The sequence below is a fragment of the Daphnia pulicaria genome, unplaced genomic scaffold (genome assembly GCF_021234035.1).
Source record: "Daphnia pulicaria isolate SC F1-1A unplaced genomic scaffold, SC_F0-13Bv2 h1tg000177l, whole genome shotgun sequence".
NCBI lineage: Eukaryota > Metazoa > Arthropoda > Branchiopoda > Diplostraca > Daphniidae > Daphnia > Daphnia pulicaria.
Window position 1 is genome coordinate 22501 of NW_025804863.1, and position 7597 is coordinate 30097.

Sequence of the window (7597 nt, forward strand, 5' to 3'; positions counted from 1 at the left end):
TCGGCAGCTTCTCCGGTTTGTGTCGCGTTACCGCGACCGTGACATTACGAGGGTTAAAGTCGTTTTATCGCGGACGTAGCCGCAGCCTGGTTCCGGAATCAGGACCGGATTCCCTTTCGCCTTAACCTGGGTGGCGTCTCACGTTATACGATACATGGTTTCATATTTTCGAAGGCGCTGCGAAAGAAGCATGCGATGCCATAACGCGATGAACGGTACTAGGAAAATAAAAGAGACGGGAGAAAAACAATCAAATACCGGCTAAGAGAAATCAAAAAAAGGAAAAAGACACTTCTTTAACCTTCTATCATTCTCACAAGCTTTCTTATTCATGTGTTTTCTTTGACCCCGCAACTTTAGATTTTTTCTCTTCGCGCACACCACAGAAGAATCACCGACACACGACTCAACCACAACCACGCCCGCTACTCATACGATAGATGCAACACATCACGCCCGTCACTAGGTCGGCTTTCGCCTGCGGCTTAGGATCGACTGACTCATGTCCAACCACTGTTCACATGAAACCCTTCTCCGCGTCAGTCCTCCAGGATCCCTCTGGAGTATTTGCTACTACCACCAAGATCTGCACCGACGGCGGCTCCGGGCAGGCTCACGCCCACAACCCTTCTACGCTCACCGTCGCGACCCCCCTACTCGTCGGGGCCTCAGCGCCGTCGCTCTCTTCGAGCTGACACGGACGTTATTCGCTCTGCCGACCGACGGCCCGGTATAGGCACGACGCTATAGCGCCTCCCATTTTAAGGGCTAGTTGCTTCGGCAGGTGAGTTGTTACACACTCCTGAGCGGATTCCGACCTCCATGGCCACCGTCCTGCTGTCTTTAGCAACCAACTCCTTTTCGTGGGATCCGAAATGTGCGTCGTTTAGGCGCCTTAACCGGGCGTTTGGTTCATCCCACAGCGCCAGTTCTGCTTACCAAAAATGGCCCACTGGGCGCTCAGATTCAAATCAATTGCCGCGGCCTCAATCAAGGAAAAAGGCCGGGCTTCTCACCCATTGAAAGTTTGAGAATAGGTTGAGGTCGTTTCGACCCCAAGGCCTCTAATCATTCGCTTTACCGGATGAAACTCCGTTTGTTCTCTTTGCGAGCACCAGCTATCCTGAGGGAAACTTCGGGGGGAACCAGCTACTAGATGGTTCGATTAGTCTTTCGCCCCTATACCCAACTCCGACGATCGATTTGCACGTCAGAATCGCTGCGGACCTCCACCAGGGTTTCCCCTGGCTTCGTCCTGGCCAGGCATAGGTCACCATCTTTCGGGTCCCAACGTGTGCGCTCTGGGTTCGTCCGGCCGACTCGACCAAACCCTTTTAAGGGGGAAAGATCTCGCGAGCATTCGGACGCCCTGGGGTTGCGCCCGCTCTGTTCGAGACGGGATCACCCCTCGCGGATGCACCCTCATCGGGGCCGCTTCACTTTCATTGCGCCTCGCGAGTTTAGTTTGATAATTTCTCGACGACTTGCGCACATGTTAGACTCCTTGGTCCGTGTTTCAAGACGGGTCGGGTGGGACCCGACTTCTACTCTCCGCTCTGGGCCTCCACAGGTTGAGCACCGCAACTTTTTCTCTTTTACAAAAAAAAGCTACGACACCTCCCGGGAGGAGACAGGTCACGACCGGGCAGTACTGTTGGGAAACGCCGCGCTCGTCATCGCGGCACCCGCGAAGGTAACCACGAAACTCGCTAACGGACGCCCCGTGTAACAGACACCCAGTCGGTCGCGGAGTCCTACTAGGCCCCCCACTTGCGGACCTTGGCGTGGCTATTGCGATCGCAGAACGACTTATGCAAGAGAGCCGCCAATTCAGGCAGTCTCCATGCAGCGTTAAGGGCATACAACCAAGTGCCGGGAGCGGGGACTTGTTCGACCTTCGAGGGCCCACCCGTTTAACCCCCTGAACGGTTTCACGCACTCTTGAACTCTCTCTTCAAAGTTCTTTTCAACTTTCCCTCGCGGTACTTGTTCGCTATCGGTCTCGTGGCGATATTTAGCCTTAGAAGGAGTTTACCTCCCGCTTAGGGCTGCACGCTCAAGCAACCCGACTCTTGGGAAGGGATCCGATGCACGGTCTCGGCTCGTCTTATCTACGGGCCTGACACCCTCTGTGGGTTGCTCGCCCCGTTCATGGAGACTTGGACGATAGATACCGGACAGACGCGCACGATCCTCCCGAACACCACATTCCTCGGCACCCGCTCAACCGGGCGCGAGGTTCGGTGCTGGGCTCATCCCTGTTCGCTCGCCGCTACTAAGGGAATCCTTGTTAGTTTCTTTTCCTCCGCTTACTGATATGCTTAAGTTCAGCGGGTAGTCTCATCTAAACTGAGGTCAGAATGAATTGTTTGTTTTCAAAAGGAGACAACACTTTATCTAGCTCGGCAGACTTTGGCGTTTTAAAGCCGGGAAAGATTGAATAATTGCCGGTTCAAATTTTTTTTTTTCGAAATAAAGCGAGTCTCTCGTTATTCGCAAAAATTAATTTACGAAAAGTGACAGGGCGTCCTGCGGCTTTTTGTATTGAAACAACGCGTCGTGCGCGAACCAAGCTTGCATAACGAGCGGTTAGAGTGAGTGATAATTCGCGGTGGTCGACACTTCGACACGCCCGGCGCACACACACAACTAAACTCGCGTTGAAGCGGTATATCGCGCACACGCAGCCGACACCTTGTTCGAGAAGATGTGTTTATTTCTAAAATTTTTTTTTGAGTTGGCTCAAAAATTTCCCATCTGTTTTGCCATCGAAAAAGGTTTCTTTTGAATAGAGAGGAAAAAAACAAAACAGGGCGAACCTTCTTTTATTTTTCCCCCTTTTTTGTATTTGAGGCATCGCGGACACTTAAGTCGCGCGGCACCCAGACGTTAGAGATTCGGGAGCTTTTATGCGGTCAGGCCGGGTGAAAAATAAATCTCGCCGCGACCCAACATGCAAAACCAAGACTGAAAAAATCTCTGTTCGTTCATCATTCGACCGACCCTCAGTCAGATGTGGCCCGAGCGAGAAGCTGGGCCGCCATTTACGTTCAAGATTTCGATGCTCCATGTGTTCTGCAGTTCGCATGGATTAGCGCACTTTGCTGCGCTCTTCATCGATCCACGAGCCTAGTGATCCACCGTTCAGGGTCGTATATAAAACGACATATTCGTTTTCTTCTCTCTTTTTCTCCAACCCGCCCAAGCAAATGAATGCGAGGGCGGAGAAAGAAAGCCAGAAAGAAAATGTTCCGATAAACACTCGTACTAGAATTTGGGTTTAGTGTGTTATTGTGATTTTGAATTCTTCCTACTTCATCGAGAGGGCGAAGGGCAAGCTTAAAAAACATTCGGTTTTCAACGGCATAGTGTCGGGCTTTGGAGTGTTAGTCTATACGACGCACACGCACGCAACCACGAGTATCTACGCCCGAAAAGAACGTCCAGAGTAAAGTCTCACACTTTCGTCCCCCACCGAGAATCAAAAAATCCCGAAGACGAAGAGAGAAACAAAAAAAAAACAATTTCGATTGGGCGTATCCGCTTTAAACCACCGCGCATCAGAGCGCCTGATACCCGTTCAAAATCTTGATGTTTTTTTTTTTTTTTTCCGACTCTCCATCCACCGAGTTTTTATTTTTCAAAGTGTTTGATTTAGGGACTAAGACTTTATAAAATCTCCTTTATTGTTCCTTCGGTACTCGCGGCCCAGGCGGGCTATCGTATTCTTCACTCTACTAACGTCAACACTGTGAGCGCCGCTAAAGGTCGAATGAATCTATAGAGACATTCACCATCGAAGCAGGAAGAATTTGCTCACGGCCATAGACCAAATCGAAAGACTTTGTGTTTTTTTTTGAGCCGAGAGGAAAGAAAAATCAATTTGAAAAGGCGAATCCGCTTTAAACCACCGCGCATCAGAGCGCCTGATACCCGTTCAAAATAAATGATTTTCTTCCGTCAACCCACACATAGTTCATACGATGTCTTACGCCGAAAGACTTTTGATGGGGTTTTTTTTGTTTTGCAACTTTTAGTTGTTTCGTGCTCAACCAAAGCCATATGCGCAAAACATTTGTCTTGTTCGTTTATGATCCTTCCGCAGGTTCACCTACGGAAACCTTGTTACGACTTTTACTTCCTCTAAAGGATCAAGTTCGACCATCTTTCAGTCTCGCCGTTGGTAGGCACCGCACGGGCAGAGATTGCTCCCCACTCGACGGCACCCCGACAAGCCCGTCCGAAGGCCTCACTAAATCATTCAATCGGTAGTAGCGACGGGCGGTGTGTACAAAGGGCAGGGACGTAATCGACGCGGGCTAGTGACCCGCGCCTACTAGGGATTCCTGGTTCATGGGGATCATTGCAGTCCCCAATCCCAACCACGAAGGAGGTTCAGCGGTTACCCGGTCCTTTCGGACAGGGAGAGTGAAACACGCTGATTCCTTCAGTGTAGCGCGCGTGCGGCCCAGGACATCTAAGGGCATCACAGACCTGTTATTGCTCACTGTCACGCGGCTGGACGCCGCTTGTCCCTCTAAGAAGACTGCGTGACGGACGCGAGAGCAGAAGGTATCGCCGGGGATGACGACGACCGAATAACAATAGAGCCAGCCCCCGCGAGACATTCCCGACAAAGCCCCGCCATACCTCATCCGCCAGGCAACCAACCCGTGAAGGCCGTACACCCGACGAACAAAGCACAACGAAACCAAGCCGAGAGATTGCCTCACTAAAGGAACCAGTCCCACCGAGACCCGAATCGCCGCCACCTGATCCCGACGCCTCCGTACTCCCTTCGGTTTCAATTGATAAAACCCGTCACCTATTTAGCAGGCTAGAGTCTCGTTCGTTATCGGAATTAACCAGACAAATCGCTCCACCAACTAAGAACGGCCATGCACCACCACCCACCGAATCAAGAAAGAGCTCTCAATCTGTCAATCCTTCCAGTGTCCGGGCCTGGTGAGGTTTCCCGTGTTGAGTCAAATTAAGCCGCAGGCTCCACTCCTGGTGGTGCCCTTCCGTCAATTCCTTTAAGTTTCAGCTTTGCAACCATACTTCCCCCGGAACCCAAAGACTTTGGTTTCCCGGAAGCTGCCCGTCGAGTCATTGGAGTAACTCCGACGGATTGCTGGTTGGCATCGTTTATGGTTAGAACTAGGGCGGTATCTGATCGCCTTCGAACCTCTAACTTTCGTTCTTGATCAAGGAAAACATTCTTGGCAAATGCCTTCGCTGTTGTTCGTCTTGCGGCGGTCCAAGAATTTCACCTCTGTCGCCGCAGTACGAATGCCCCCGTCCGTCTCTATTGACCATTACCTCGGGTCCAAAAGTAAAAGACCAGCAAAATCGGACCGAGGTCCTATTCCATCATTCCATGCTGCGATATTCAGGCGTTGGGATACACCTGCTTTGAGCACTCTAATTTGTTCAAAGTAAACGTTGCCGGCCGCCCGAGACACCCGGTGAAGGGCACCCCGAACGATTGACTGGGTGGAGCGAATCGAGTCAACTACGACCAAAATTTAAAAAAGAACCCGAAAGAACTTTCCAACTCTGGCCGCAGATACAACAACGACGCACCGACCACCACTCCGGCGATGTTGTCCGACCGTGAAGAGAGTCGGGCTTTGACACCCGGGCTCCCAGAGCGTGAAACGCAACACCCTTGATTCAGAGCGGCGCCGCCCGGCCGAAGACAGACATCCGACTACGAGCTTTTTAACCGCAACAACTTTAATATACGCTATTGGAGCTGGAGTTACCGCGGCTGCTGGCACCAGACTTGCCCTCCAATGGTTCCTCGTTAAAGGATTTAAAGTGTACTCATTCCAATCACGGGGCCTCGGAAGAGTCCCGTATCGTTATTTTTCGTCACTACCTCCCCGTGCCGGGAGTGGGTAATTTGCGCGCCTGCTGCCTTCCTTGGATGTGGTAGCCGTTTCTCAGGCTCCCTCTCCGGAATCGAACCCCGATTCCCCGTTACCCGTTGCAACCATGGTAGGCGCGTAACCTACCATCGACAGTTGATAAGGCAGACATTTGAAAGATACGTCGCCGGCGCGAAGGCCGTGCGATCGGCGTGAAGTTATCCAGAGTCACCAAAATTGGTACGGTGCGCGAGCCCGAAAGCCCGGCCCCGACTGGTTTTGATCTAATAAAAGCACCTCTTCTGCGAGCCCGAAAGCCCGCAGTCGAGGCTCGAGTGCATGTATTAGCTCTAGAATTACCACAGTTATCCAAGTAGGATGGAGTGGATCTAAGGAACCATAACTGATTTATTGAGCCATTCGCGGTTTCGCCGTCTAGCGGCTTGTACTTAGACATGCATGGCTTAATCTTTGAGACAAGCATATGCTACTGGCAGGATCAACCAGGTATTTCGTGTATGTTTGTTTGATATGCATCCGGCGAGTTGCGGGTTTTTATTTCGCCCACGCATCACCAAACACACACCAAATCAACACGTTTTTCGTTTTTTTTCTTTTTCTTCGGAAACTAAAATTTTTGATCGCAACGCCTGGCGTGTCACAGCGAGTCCCAGTGAAGAGAAACACCGATCCGATCCGTTTGTTGGATTTTTTTTCATTTCAATTTCCAAAGTCAAAGACCATTCAACGGTCTATGAGCCCAAAGTGAATCGGATTCATTCGACCGGTCTTGATATATTCATCAACTTTTTTTCCCGTATTACGGTTTTCGACGGTCATATGTGGCGTGCTGTATGCTCATAAGTCAAGCCTGCTTTACTAAGCTGACAAGCATACATCTTTTAAATTTTTGTGGGCTCAGAGTTTTATTTTTATTTTTCCACCGCCGAGGCACACTCTCGCATCACCCCGCACGACACACACACACACACACACCTCACCGCTCAACGGTCACACGAGGCAGAATTTTCCGCAAAGACTTTCGAAGAGAAAGAGAAAACTCGGAACAACCGCGGTCAGAGGCCAGCATAGAGGCATCGTATAGAAAGTCATGGGCGGAAAAAAACAAATCATTTCAAGTCGAGACAAGCAACCAGACTACCCCTATAAAAGTGCGCAATTCTTTAAGAGTTCACCGAAGAATGACCGAGATCAAGTATGCACGAAACGAACATATTCCAAGGGCAGCTGAATAAGCGATTCTGCGCCGAAGCGCGAGAAAAGCAAGCGGTACACCGATGGGGATCGTTTTTTTATCGTGTTAGATTCGTTGTTGTCAAGCAAGGATTCTCAAAATGTTTTTTGCATTGCACCCAAGTTTCGTACTGATTACTTGTCGCAGACCGGTGACTGTCAAAAAAAATTTTTTTACGTTTTTTCTTGAGAGGTCACTGCCTACACACAACTCCGGGCGGGCCGTACACTCACAGCCGTTTGAATTCTCCCTTCGTGTGTCATGGCCATAACTGAGCGTACATCTTACCGGGCGCCGAGTTGATCTGGCTTGTTCGATGAACGTTCGGGATACGTACAATCGATATAGCTCCAACCGTAACTCGTTTGTAATTACGCCGGCCATACTCAGCGGGCGCTCAGCTCAGCTCTCGATATCTTCCGTCGAAGGGAAGTTCGTAGTAAAAGAGAGTCAGAGTCGACGCCACATT

At 50.5% G+C, this 7597-nt stretch overlaps 3 non-coding genes across 3 annotated transcripts in view; all 3 read right to left on the minus strand.

Annotated features, from left to right (window-relative positions):
* Positions 1-2358, minus strand: part of LOC124319531 — a 4575-nt gene extending 2217 nt beyond the window's left edge. Inside the window, exon 1 of the ribosomal RNA XR_006913230.1 lies at positions 1-2358. This exon is cut by the window's left edge and continues 2217 nt beyond it. This is a non-coding gene — a ribosomal RNA (large subunit ribosomal RNA).
* Positions 2359-2999: 641 nt separating this feature from the next.
* LOC124319532 lies at positions 3000-3152 on the minus strand. The gene has a single exon (XR_006913231.1). It is a non-coding gene; the product is annotated as a 5.8S ribosomal RNA (ribosomal RNA).
* Positions 3153-4088: 936 nt separating this feature from the next.
* LOC124319534 lies at positions 4089-6383 on the minus strand. The gene has a single exon (XR_006913233.1). It is a non-coding gene; the product is annotated as a small subunit ribosomal RNA (ribosomal RNA).
* Positions 6384-7597: the final 1214 nt, after the last annotated feature.